The sequence below is a fragment of the Girardinichthys multiradiatus genome, chromosome Y, assembly GCF_021462225.1.
Source record: "Girardinichthys multiradiatus isolate DD_20200921_A chromosome Y, DD_fGirMul_XY1, whole genome shotgun sequence".
Classification (NCBI taxonomy): Eukaryota; Metazoa; Chordata; class Actinopteri; order Cyprinodontiformes; family Goodeidae; genus Girardinichthys; species Girardinichthys multiradiatus.
The window spans coordinates 38,815,705-38,829,760 of record NC_061818.1 but is presented as its reverse complement, the minus strand read 5'-3'; the positions used below and the strand labels follow the sequence as shown (position 1 = coordinate 38,829,760).

The 14,056-nt window shown below is 42.8% G+C and overlaps 1 protein-coding gene across 3 annotated transcripts in view; it reads left to right on the top strand.

Annotated features, from left to right (window-relative positions):
- Window positions 1–3,006: 3,006 nt before the first annotated feature.
- The window catches only part of rbfox3a (RNA binding fox-1 homolog 3a), a 367,190-nt gene continuing 356,140 nt past the window's right edge, over window positions 3,007–14,056 (top strand). For 2 of the 3 annotated variants that reach the window (XM_047359873.1, XM_047359868.1), the window contains exon 1: window positions 3,164–3,481. The gene's annotated coding sequence lies outside the window, so the exon portion shown is untranslated. Of the gene's footprint in view, window positions 3,070–3,163; window positions 3,482–14,056 lie in introns of those variants that run through there. The other variant, XM_047359874.1, reaches the window with a different exon arrangement.

Genomic DNA, 14,056 nt, shown 5'->3' with positions numbered 1-14,056 from the left:
ATTCTGATTTGATCCTTTGGAAACAGAGAGGATGCACTAAGTTGTACACCCACAAATTTCCATTTCGGTTTCATTTTTGCCTTATAAATGATGATAATGAGAAATCAGCTGTGTTTTTGTGAGCTTGAGTTTTGTATTTGAATAATTTTAGAACTTTTTAAAAACGCAATAATTGTCATGTCCTGATACCTAAAACTCTATAATTTACGGATGGTGTACTTTCTTTTTATCATGGCTGCAATAAAATTAAAAGATTAAATATTTCCATTTATTTTAACTTTACCTGAGCAATAAATGCCTTCCTAATAAATAATTCATCACATATTTGTTAGAAATTGTCAAACAGGTCGAGCAGCCGTTCAGCTTCCAGATGATAACACAAGAGGAAAGCCAGAGATTTGAAGGCTCCCAGAAATGAAAAATCTGACATAAAATCTGACGTCTAGGAAGGTGCTTTAAACAAGTAAAACTTTCTCTTGCTGTGCTTTGCAATGACAAAGGGTGGAAACACCAACACTGTGAAATGTGAGATTGCTCTGACATGTTGTAACAACTGTTGCACATAAATGGATAATTATTGCAATCATATCGCCAAAGTTTTTCAATAAGTACAGTTAGAAATGCTTTTGTCATCACATTCATGTTTTTGTTAAGTTTTTGTCTTGCATATATAAATGCTAATTTATCTTACTTGCACATCTTCTGACCCATTAAAGCTGCTTCTATGCATTTGACTTAATATGGGCATGGAGGGCTGTCTTAATTAATAAGCAGGCATCCACCAAACTAATCAGCCTGTGTTGTGAAGGCTGTCCTTTCCATTAAGTGGGACTCACATTATCTCCTAATCAAATTAGTCACTTAATTGTGGCCCTCCCTTGATGGATCGCATGAAAAAAGGAACACCGTGTTTGCTAGGGGGGCTTGTGAAGATGGAACATGGCTGCTTCATTACGATATGAAGTTTTTTAATGACCAAACCGTTCGCTGTCATCATCTGACTTCAAACTTTGGCAAAGGGTGAAGATGGATTTAACATTTATACGCTCTCACAGCTGAGTGTCGAGCTGCTGTTAGGCTAAGTACCTAGCCTAAGGCCCCACCAAATTGCCCAGCAGGGGATTGACCCTTGTCCTCCAATGATCACTAGCCTGCTTCTTTTAATCACTTCCACACATAGTCTGTGACACCTGATCTTAGTCGATACATTAGCTCCTTCCTCCCTGATAGAACCACTCTACTTCAAGTCATGATTAAGGGTTGAAAAAACTTGTGTGACCAAAAACCCGTCCTCTGAGGTGTGGACCGGCCCTGGGAGCTCACATTTAAAGGAAAAGTGCAGGCTGCAGGGGCCGGTGTCCATAAGGGAAGGGTGCTGACAAATGGATGGCTGCTTGGTCGTTTGTCCTGCTGATTGAGTTTTATCCCCTGCCCTTTTACAGCAGCCAGACAATAAACAGAACCACATCCAAGCATGACAGGTTAACCTAACGGTAATAGAATACTCTTAATAGTGTGGCCCGAGCAAAAGTCCACGGTGTGCAGGGACGGCCAGAGTTCGATGATGGCGCGAGTGCTGGGAGGGGGTACAGCACTAGCTCACACTGTTGATGTCAGTCGGGAGCAAGGACAAAGAGGGCAACTTGATGGCTTAATGGGTGGTTTGATGGCTTCATAGGGTGAAATTGAACTTGTTGAGGGCAACCAAACAGATGAAACAGGCCAGACGGGGGCATTACACAGAAGGAGGAATTGGCTATATACACTGTAAGCATGACTGGCCTGAGTTTTTGCGTTTTATTGGAATCCTTGAGCTGTTTGAAGCTGGCATTGTCTCACCGAGTCTCTCCTTCACACAGAGAATGATTTATCATGGATGCTGTGACACTGTGATGCCTATACAGCAAAGAAAATAAACACAATCAAACTGAACAAACTGTCAAAAGAGATTTAGATGATGTCGTTATGACGCTGACATGAACGTGGTTGTTTTCTGGCAGATAATCCTCACAAAGAGAATCCTCCAGGCTACATGCACCTGTACAGGCAATACTCCTGCCTGTTTGTTCTGCAGCACCTCTGCCTGCAGTTTGTCATGTCTGACTGGGGCTTTAATTAGGCCTGCGTATAGAAGCGGCAGCGTTAGGCCTGGGAGCCCTCTGTCCACGGCTCAACCGTCCTCCACGGCATCTCCTCGGAGGACCTCTCTGCTCTGTGTGGTTAAGATAATAGAGGCTCGCTCAGAAGATGTTAATTGAGGGGAGATAAAGTGCAGTAGTGGCTGCAGGGATGCAGCATGCGGGGATGGAGGGAAAAGGGAGGGAGGGTTACCTGATTAGGGGCTTAGGTGTTTGGCTTACAGCTCTATGTTTGATGACGTGAGATTTTTAAAGTAGGAAGACGGAATGTTCGGCTGAAGTGTACATCAAAAAAAGCAGAAATCTAAGACTGTTATTAAAGCTTCCCCAGAGGCATTTGTGTTCTGCTCATTTCAAGACCCAATAAGGTTGGGCGATGTGATATACTTTCCCCCCTAGCAGCTCACAGTGGTACCTCCAGGATGTTGAATTAAAAAGTTTGATTTTATGGAGTCTTTTAGCGACTAAGGGAGGGAAACAAGGATGCAAAATTTACTTTGGACATAAAGGTGACTAAAACAGCTGAAGTGACAGAAGTCACATTAATAGTGGCATATGTCTGGAGTCCAGAAAAAGTGTAAGAGAGAGAAAACAGTCCCTTTGTCATCCCAGGAGGGGACGAATGGGTAAATGGAGGCAAGGACAAGAAAAAAAAATATCCAAAAACAGCACCTGCAACCTCAATAATTGCCTCAATGCCAGTGGGATTACTTTCATTCAATCAGAGCTTTCTCTCTTACTATATGTTGAAGGTAGAGATGGAGTTTTAGGAGCTGGGAGGCTGGGCCATGTGGCGTGGGTGTACGGGGATCCGATGGTGCCCTCCCTCTCATACAGTGCTGAGGGCGAAAGCTCCCCTGTAGCAGCTGAATCTCTGGTATCAGTGTGAGCAGCAGAGAGTGAGAAAAACTGTGAGAGAGAACAGGTTGAGGTAGGTGGACCACTGTTTCGACTTGTCAAATGTGACTGAGAGTCCTGCATCAGTGTGCCCTTTTTTTGTTTTGTATAAATTCCCGAAAACGTCCCACCTCCCTTTTTTTTACCAGCTCCCACAAACACACCATCGCTGGCCAAACACATTGCTAGAGGATTCCTTTATTTCTTTATGTGGACTCCTGTTGGTGCACGCATTAGATGCTCAGCTTCCTCCTCCTCCCTCTTCTTCTTCTCCTCCTCCTCCTTGTCCTGCTCTTCTCTCCTCCTCCTCCTCTTCGCTCTCGCTTTGCCGCTCTCACAGCCTAGTTTTCTTTTTTTCCTCCCTCTTCAATCTTGTGCAGGTTGTATCTGACGGAGGAACCGGTGCTGCGCTCCCATCCTCGCGCTCCTGCAACAACAACATCACTGTGAGTATTCTCATGCTAATTCTTCTTCTCCAGCCTCCCTTAACATCCGTTTGTCTGTTTCTCCCCCTTGCTCTCTTTTTTTTAATTTTTTGCCTCTTTTATGTTGTCATCCGACGCGCTAAAGGCAGCAGTAGCAGCGCGGGAAGGTAGAAGTGTGGACAAAAAGGAATGAGAAAGAGCATGCACAGAAATGGAGAGAAGAGGGGAGGGGGTAAAAAGAGACAAGGAGGAAAAGAGATCGTTGCTGCTGTCTCTGCGAGCAACCCTTTCTGCTTTCGGAGGTGTTTCTCCTGGAGGATGGTGGAATTGCTGAAGGGATGTGGGGGGCGGGTCTTGATTTTGTGAGTAGATAGCTGTGCTAGAATGATAGGGGATGTTGTTGACAAGCGAAGAGTGGCTCATCAGACAGCCGGGCTGCTGGAACCAGGGTTCTCCGTGTTCACTAAACTTCTGATTCATCCATCACTCTCCGTATTTAATCCACGGCTCTCTCTTCTTTCCTCATTTTGTTATTTAGGGATTGACGACTTGTTTATCATGGTGATGATGCCGGTGCTGTGAGATGTATTGCCGGGTAAAAATGGGAGATGATGGTTGCTTCTGAGCTTGTGTATGCCATTCATAATGTGCATGCAGAGTTTTAATGACCACACTTTGCAGCTGCACATGCAAGATCATTCAACATTTGCTGTCACGTGTGCATCTTTAAGCTCCCAGATATAGACAGCAATTACTTCAATGTTTTTCTCTGTGTTTGTGTGTGTGTGTATATATATATATGTGTATATATATATATATATATAAATATATACATATATATATATATATATATAGTGTGTATGTGTGTGAGGTCAGAAAGTCAGTGTCCATTCCTGCTTGCTCCCTTTTGATCAAAGAGCCTCATTTAGTCCGCCCACAGCATGTGTCTGAGCCACACGAGGAGTGGGTGTACTTTGTGTGTGTATGTGTGTGTGGTGGGGGTGAGATGGATATGCCCTGCTCCCTGACTGCAATACCATGGCTAATGGGGACTCGGGTCAGCAGAGGCTGAAGCACATCCGGTTCTGTGGTGAGTCCCAGTGACCAAAACCTTCACCACGTCCCTCACTGATTATTTTTTTTTTTTTTTTGGAAATTGGAAATTTTTACAAGAAGAAAAAGCATATTGGCCCAACAAAACGCTCACAAACACACTTTGGCAGTTTCATTTGGCAGAGTGAAAAGGATTGATCTGAGCATGGCAATTAGGCAAATTTCAGAACTAAGCATCTGGCGAGGCGAGAACGCTTCGCCTGGCAGAGGATTACCATTTTAGTTCCATTTTCAGCCCAGAATGTGTTATTTCACAGCACTCCAGCAGCACTGCGGCCCAGGCACAAAACCATCACATGGGGGAATCTTTGTGTAGCAACTCTGTCGTGTGTGTTCATTTCCACGGCCTAATAAGTTAGAGTAGCGCTTTGATTAATGTCAATTAGGTTTAATATGTGTGTTCGGAGCCGTGGCGGCCTACCTCCCTCCTCCACGGCTTTTATGACGATGAGTCATAAGTCATGAGTAAAAATGCCCGAGATGATAGCAGCCTGTCAATAAGCTTGCTTTCGCAAGCAGGCAAAAATAAATGAGAACCATTCCCCCAATTAGGGAAGATTAGGTTACCCTCCACCAATCTGAATCCTTAAATCCCTTCTGTTTTTACAGCTCTGTCTGGAAAATGTAATTCAGCCTTGAGACCTGGGCAGAATAGCAATAAAAGAAGGTAGAAAGTTTAGCAGTGAAGCCCAGGCAGTAAAAATATCTACTGGGAGAGAGAGCGCGTAAGCACATGATAATTGACACTGCACTGTGTTGCAGTTGGCTGTAATTAACTGTGTAACAGAGGTTGTCAGTTGGAAAGAAAGAAAGGCCCAACTATCTTAGTGCATTTAACACACTGGAAAGTGCAACGTTTATCATGTCTCTCCAGCTTTCAGTGAGGGTGTGTTTCAGGTTAGCGTGGGCCTCTCAGTTGTATTTATCCAGATCCTTTGCTACACGGCCAGTCAGGCATTATCCACTGCCTTCTTTATCCTTTCCACCACAGTTTGAATACATGAAAAATCAAAAAGAGGAGCCATTGTTTCTGGGGCGAGCGGAAAAGGCTTATCATCTATTTTTAGTTTGCCTTTCTTCATTGTTGCCTGGGCCACAATTCATGTTTATGTCTGGAGATTTGGTGCCATAAACTATGTTGCGCTTCGCAGGCAGGCGCTGGCTGGTGACAACTCTCACCCACACATTAGTGATCTATGAGCCATATAGCGCAGACCCCCTGCTGCCTCGCCAGCCGCTTTCTGAAACCGCGCAGGACCACAGCAGCGTCGTGCTCCCTGTGTGATGGCACCCATATGTGCAGGAAGAGCACCTGCATTAACAAAACGTACCAACCCTTTTATTTCTCATCACTTATCACAAGCCGCTACATGCTGCAGCGAGAAGGGGGAAAAAAGCTCATAAAGATAAAAATCACATTTCACTAGAGGGTGCTTGTGTGACAGTGATATATGCTGCGAGCATCCTGGCACCTCATTGAGAAGAGAGTGAGTTCTGGGTGGGTAAATCAATTTGTGCGGAGGCCGTCGCTGCTAGTATTGGTTTCGTGATATGATCTTTGTTGTCCATTTTTAGAGGTCAGCACGAGCCCGACGACAAGGGCAGCCGAACCTGACCGCTTTCTCTCTCATTTCTGTGCTGGTAAACGATCTTCCCCAGGAGGATTGTGGGTAAAGTAAGTCTTAATAAAAAAAAAAAAGGCCATGTGTCTTTTTTTCTGTCTTAAGTTGAGACACTATGGATTCTCTATTAAGAAAGTACGTTCATCTATTACCACGCACGACTTGATAAAGTGTCCAGAGCCAGAGGCGAGCGCAGCCTGTGCATTAATCGCTGTAATTACTCAGCGAGGCTGACACTGATTCTGGAGGTGTGTCTAACTACATATACCAGTAAAGGACTGGGGGACGGGTGGTGGTAGACCAGTCAATTGGTGAGCCCGATTCTGTCAGAGATCTTTGGTCACCAAGTTGAGCGATTTCCTTCTAACGATCTCACGTCTGTGTTGCCAAAGTTTCTCTTCATCCTAGGAGGACGTCAGAGTGCTGGACACACTCTTTGACTGACTTGCGATCAGTGGGAAGTGCTGTGCAAAATCACCACAGCAACGACTGCTTAGCAACAAAAATGTTGACATCATAAAAACAAGAACAAAGAAAACAAGAAGAAACCCATGATTGCACGGTTCAGTTTTTAGATTTGGTTGAGTTAGTTTTGCTGCACCAGTTGTTGAGATGTTCACCATCTGGGTTTTCTCCTCGTACAGAGGAGGGGGTCAAATCCAGCGTGTCATGTTAGGGATGTGAAAGTGGAGGAGGAGGGAGCTGAACTGGGCTCTGCGCTGCATTGTCTGTACAAGGGCAGCAGAGTTACTCTTTGTGCTCCGCTTCTGGAATGTGTCTTCTAATACTGTCAGTGTTCCAGCTAATCAGAGCGGCATTGTTGGCCATAATAAGTGAATGGAGTTTAATAGGTGAATGTGTGCCACTTGGCGTCTTATCTCACAGTGACTTTCACTTGCACTGCCTGCAGGAAGTAATCATGAGAAATATGACTCAGAGACACCGTTTTTAATTAAGGACAGTTTTTAGCATGGTGGAAGAAGAAAAAGGTGGCCGGTTGAAGGCTGTTCCTCCGCGCACACATGCATGTAGAGCCCTTTTATTTGGGTTTCTCATTAATCACAGAAGCATGTCTGATAGGGGCATGCAGCGTAGGAAACCTAGCTGGAACAGCACAGTGGAATATTTGAACATCTCAGTGCTGATGTGTGCAAAGCGGAGTGTGTGTCTGCAGGGGAGGCTTTGAAATTTCATCCTCTCCATTCCTTTTAACTTGGCGGAGGGGATGTGTGTGTCTCGCAGTTGGCCGATGGCTGTTAGGAAGCTCCACGACCAGCACCCCGCTAGCCATTCACAACACATACACACACATACACAGAACTTGGTATCTGCCTCCCCACCTCATCCTCCATCCGCAGACCTGCTTTGTGTCAGATAGTTTAATGTGAAATTGCTTTTCTTTGAAATTTCCCCCTGGAAACGCAGGTCGTCACAAAAATGTTACATCTCATAATGGTGTGTTATTGTTGTTCTTTCATACAAGTCCTTGGCGTCTGAGCAAAGGGTTTTTATTTATTTTTTTCTTCAGCACAGAGCTGAGGTCACACTCAGCTATTTTTCCCTCTGCTGCTGTCACAATCTCGGATTCTGTGCAGAGTTCCTCCTCTGCTGCGCCCATGGTAACCTCTCTGAAAAATTTATCACCACCTCACTCTATGATTACGCTATGTATTAGCGGGACTTAAATTTAATTTGTCGACAGGCCCTGGCGGCGGGGCTACGGGCCCGGCCTATCAGAGACACTTTGTAAAGGGCCCCTGGAAGAGCCTCCCGGGGCGATCCTATCAGTCAGACACACTGTCAGCAGACACACTCAGTTAGTCAGCATTGAGTCTGAAATGTGGCCGAGGCAAACCACACGCCACCGTTGGCTGCTCCACTGGGCCGCTGCTGTGGGCATGGAGCTCCCCCGCCTGCCAGTCAAAGCTCCAGCACGGACACTGACCTTTGTTCCCCTGCTCAGATGAATGCTCTTCAACAGGTGACACCCTTGCCTTCCTTCCTTTCATTTCATCCCTCATTGGTGCCACCTTCTCTTTACATTATGCTGTTAAAGAAGAGCTGCCTGTTTGCCACCAGCTCTGCGGGATGCACTCAAATTATTGAATATTTTTAGATTTTATCCAGCGCACTGTCAGTCCTCTGACAGTCGCTTCAATAATAATCACCTGTCATAAAGTGGCTATTACTGTCCTCCACTGCTGTGATTTACATTAATACCTGGTAGTTAATGTCATGTTTCTTTATTGAGAGAATGTGGGACATTAAATTCAACACACTGCCTCTGCAGTTACACGTCGTGCCATTATTCTCTTTTGTCCTCCTTTATTTTTACTTTCCCATTTTCATCCTCCTTCAGACGAAGATCAAAATAGCCTGATCCGAGGCCACTCAAGGCTGCTTTTATCTGCGCTCCCTGAATGAGAAGGTCAATTTTCAAGGCGTTTTGTTGGGGGGGGGGGGAGGGGGGGTGTTAAAACCAGTGAGTTGCTAAGAGAACCAAGAGGGCCCCATACTTCCCACACCTATAATTGGGGTCAATTTTCATTTTCATATGGTTTTAAATGTCAAGAACAGAGAATGTGCAAAGTGTTTTGAATTTTCACTGGAAGCCATCAATCTTTGGGTCACACAGGTTAAAAACGTATTCTTTTATTATGAAACATGGAACGAGGCATTTTACTCTGCAGCTAAGTTTCACCAGTGAAAAGTTAAGAAGAAAACATGATGTACTGCCTTTGACCTCATCCCTGCACCACTGGGAACATAATGTCAGAAGATGCCAGCGCCTTTCTTCATATGACAGAAACAAATCCTCAGAAAGGACTGCTCCTTCCCTCTGTGGAGGATTTACACCCTCCTGATGCCCCTGCTTCCTCTCACTGCCTCAACACGATAACTCCTACTTCTGCAAATTCATGAATGGGAATATTTTCTACTTTATGAGCTGCATTTGAGCTTTCTAAAAACAGAACTATACACAGGAACTATAGTATTTGCTCTAAATTTTAGATGATTTTTAAATGAAGTCATGCTGGGACCAGAGTTGGATTCATTTGTAATTTACCTCTTCCTTCACCACTAATACCAATACAGATAACAGCCCAGTAACAACAGGGTACATACCTAGGTACCCACAGAGTTTCTTGTTTATTAATGGGTACCTACAGGGGTGCCTACAGGGTACCTATGGGATATTTTAAAAAGTACGTGCACAGAATTTGTAGCATTCTTACATGGTATCTACAGGAATCTCTCATACTGAGCATGCATGTAGCAACAGTAGAGAGAAAACTCTCCTTTAACAGGAAGAAACATTCCATCAGAACCAGAACCAGGCTCAGTGGCCACAACCGACTGAGGGTTTGAGAGAACAGAGCAGAGACACAAAATGACACAGCCGCACAGATCCAGGAGTACTTTCTGTAAAAAAGAAAAGTAAAATGTTAAAGGCAGTTGTAGGTCTTTTAGTGACTTCCTCTAGGGGAGAAACACAGCTAAGCAGATAAACTCTAAGCTACTTTTTAAGTCATAAGTATGAAAGAGACACTCAGCCAGTAGCTATGTCTAGGAGAGAGATAGGGTTAAACACTGAAAGACAGGGTCAGGTGTGTCATCTATAGACAGAGAACATTAAGTTGTTGGGAGCAGCAGGTCAGCCAATATCCATATGTCCCATATTAGTACTCTGTGGATACTGGGCTGTATTGTGCATTGCTATCAAAGTAAAATGACCAAAATCAGCATGTTCTAGTTAAAGTTCAAGTCATTCTAGTCCCAAGGAAACACTAAAGCCAGAATCAATCATTCTGTACATTTACAAAATCCTAGTTTTTGTTATGAAAGAATAACTTCACATGTTCCATGTGAATAAAAAAAATCACAGTTTTTCCCTAAACCACGAATCGCTACAGAAATGGCCTGCATGGAAATGTTTCTGTGAGATTTTTATCATGCTGTGTATAGTATTTTTCTGAGCAGCAAGAAAGCGGTATCGGTGTCAATGTTCCGCCTGGGAGCTTAGAGCAGGTTTTCATTGGCTCTCCATGAACAGAATGCTCAAGTACAAATGCGTTTTCAAACCCAACAGTGGCTTCTTCTCCAAAATCCTGCTGAAAATTATTGCCAGATAACTGATTGTCACTCTGCTCTGACAGACTTTGATTTTTGCATATTTCAAGATTCACGTTTTGTTTTCTCAGTGAGCAAAGTGATCACGTAGTCTAAAACAATGTCGCTGGAAGTAAAAGGTTAAGTGCCAGACACTGATCTCCTCATGCTGTTTTTGTATCAGATGTTTTTGTCTGAAACATTCATTGTTGGCTCCTGCTTTATTAGGCTCCACCTCCCACAAGACGTCTCTGAATGAAATTGTCGTTAATGGCTAAAAATGAGGCTTTGTTTGTCTGCCAAATTAGCTAAAAGCAAAACATTATGCAAATATTTTACGCTCTGCCACTTAGTAAAATATTGAAAAGTCCCCACAGTAAACAAAGTATTTCGGAAAGTTCAGGAACAGAGGATTACTTTATATGGTCAAATAAAAGCTATAAAACAGAGAACTGAAGGGGGAAAATCCAGCCTACAAGTCTGTGACCCTCTGAAGCACAGCTGTATCTGAGCAGGGAACATACACTTTGTTGACGTAGAGGGTAGTAAAAAAAACCCCCAAAAAAAACATGTTTTGTCATTTAATTTAGCTGTTTGATATCCAAGCAGCTGAAATAATAGATTCATCTATTGGAATCTCTTGTTCTGTTCCTTCCTTCAAAGGTCGGAAGTGTCAAATGGCGTGCAACTGGTGATCCACACGGATTCATGTCAGGAGTCGACCTCGATGGGAAAGCAGAAGGAGCTGAGTAAATGCAGCAGCATTTCCTAATGAAAATGTGTTTAATGTATTCAAAAAAAGGAAGTGCTGTGCAGTGTGCTGTGAATAGCCCGGAGCGCCGGTCCGTCTTCACCTAAAGCAGCACACTCAGTATACATGACTTTGAATAGCTGTTAGGACAATACATTAATGAAATTCCCCAGGGCCTCGACTTAGCATCCGTGGTTCAAATGCAATTTTTTATCCTGTGACAACGTATAATCCCTTGTCCAAGCAGGCCTGTATTTCTACCTTAAACATCCCTTTCATTCCTTCATTTAATAAATGACACCCAGAGGACAAAACGGGGACAAGTCCCTGCTGACATTTGTGAAATATAGACTGATAATGCTCCTGCCACTTGCTTAATGCAGCTCCCCTCTACCTCTTTGGGTCTGACAGGCCGGGCCCGACGCATGTATCATAATGAGAGGATCCCATCGCTGTCAGTTAGCAGCACCTAAAGCATGTGACTGAACTTCTTTGACTCCTGAGAATAAAAGAAGAGATGAGGGGTCTCTTCCGGGAATGAGGACTTCTGTTTCTCCTTGAGGCGCGACCCCTCGATGTTGGCCATTTCTGCCTGATGATTACAAGCAGCGCATCATTACTACTTCATTTTGCAAAACTCTGTGCAGTGAATATGCGGTGATGGTCTCAGGGACAGTGCAAAAACCCTTAGCCAGTCAACATTTGCATGGTTCACTTTGAATGATTTAATTACTTGCTTTAGACTTGAGCAATTATAGCTGAGCAGCACATATGTTAATTATATCTGACCTCACTTTTTTGCTGCTCTGTTAATTGTTCACTCGGATGACATTCTCAGATGACTGTCATTGCTGCGTGCGTATCGGACAATTCAAAATGAAACAAAAAGAAAAAGCGCACATGGAGGTTGCCGTGTGATGGTTTTTCATTCATGGAAAATCTTCAGCTTCTAAATGCAGCAGGTTTATGTTGTTGTTGCCTAAAGGGTCAAAAGGTACTCACCATTTCTTCAAACAGTAACAGAGATGGAGGAAATTAGCCAGAGAAGCCGAAGATGCAACCCACTTCCTGTTTATCAGATAATGGGTTTTGCTTCTCTCTTACCATTAATGCCCAGGAAAACATTGAAACCCACTTATGTCCCAGTTCAGAGTCATACAGCTCGTTCTAATGCACATTTGCCTCCAAATGTCAAAAGCTCCAAAAACCCATTAGGACCAGCTTGCAAAGGGAAACCACTACCTGAACTAATATATCATGTTAAATGACACATGTACTGCAAATGTCTGCAAACATGTTTTTATCACACAGCTTATTATTGCGTTTAATGGGGATGATTTTCACTTTTGCCAGAGCTGCACTCTGGGTTTTAATTCTCCTGCCAGCGAGGAGGAAGGCACAGAGACACATTGACTTTTTCAGATTCATTTCATCTTATGATACGACTGCGGCGGCGTGACTGCAGCCTTATGAGGCAAAAATGAAAAATACATGTGCTGCTCAACACCATGGTGTTTGTTAATGTTGCAGTATGTCTCTGCATGCTGTTACAAATGGACTGTGCTTTTGTTTGTCATCTTAAGTGAGCAGCGACACTTCTTGTTTCACTTCACTTCTCCAGAGATGAACTTAGGAAAATGGAATGGATCTGTGGGGTACTTATGGACAGAAAGGTTTTCCTGTGCATTCACATTTATCCATCTTATATCAACATGGTTAACATCTAACACTTAAACAGTATGCCTTGATAGATGTTTAATGATCAGCTTTAACTTCAGATTTAGCAAATAATGGTTTTAAGGACACGATGTATTTTCTGTTTTCCCCACACCAAAGTAAATTTTTTCAAAACTTCTCCTCTTTAATTTAACGACATTAATACTGCTCTTTTTTTAAATATTTATTTGTTCTCTTACTCATTTATGCGTATTGTTTTTAATTTTGCTTGGATGATTTCTAATAGGTAGGCCTAAACTGCATGTTTTTGATTGATTTCTGCTTTAAATCACTTGGAGTTTTTTATTTGTTGAGATTTAGAGGAAATGTCCTGAAACTCAGTCCTGTTCAACATTTTCACTCTGTTAAACTTTCCTGCATACTCAGCATTTTCCTGTTAATGGTCTCCAATTTGTCCCTTCCATCGATCTGTGTCTATTTCAAGTCTTCAGGCAACATTTGTAAAATTTGAAAATATAGTTTCAACTTCAGTTATGGAAAACGTAGTTGGAGTATAAGCTTTACTGCCTCAATTTGTCTCATACATTCTATTGTGTTATCATATAAAAGACTATTATTAACATAATAATCCGAAGAAAGATCCTTTCATACCTATATTAGCATTATTCGGCAGAGCAGCTGAATCTGTATACGACTGCAAATACAAGAGTGGGCTGGAGAAACAACAGACTTCAGAACATGAGTAGTTTTAAAAAGTATGCTGCAATCTATAGCCTAATAAAATGTTAATTAATTGTTAGGTAAATGTTAATTTAAATGTTGGTAAGATGGACTGAAAAGCTTCATAGCAAGCTTCTTCCTCAGGTACAAGAGATGGAGAAAAGTTTAACCAAATGGCCCAATAAGATTTTTTCATATTTCCGTCTAAGTCAGGAACATATGACAGATTTTTAACAATTTTTATTAGCAATGCAAACTTTAACGGTAGTCTCACCCTGTCTAATCTTTAGATTGACACAAGGTAGTCATCAAAGTCTTCCAGTATGGTGCTGATATTTCCAAATACTTTAAATTTGTTGCTGAGAGAGGTTAAAAGTGCGATAGAATAAAAATAAAAAAAACAACTTTCCAGTTAGTGTTGACCTTTGGAGTTCTATTTTCCACCATTTCCACAAAATACTTAAAAATATGTATTATATTTTTGCTTTTTAACACTGGAATATCTCGAAGAAGGTGATGCTGCAGAGCAGCAGCAGACTGTAAAATGACAGCAGCTTTTCCTCAAGCCCCGTCCGTATATTTAAACTTTAAACAACCTGCCAA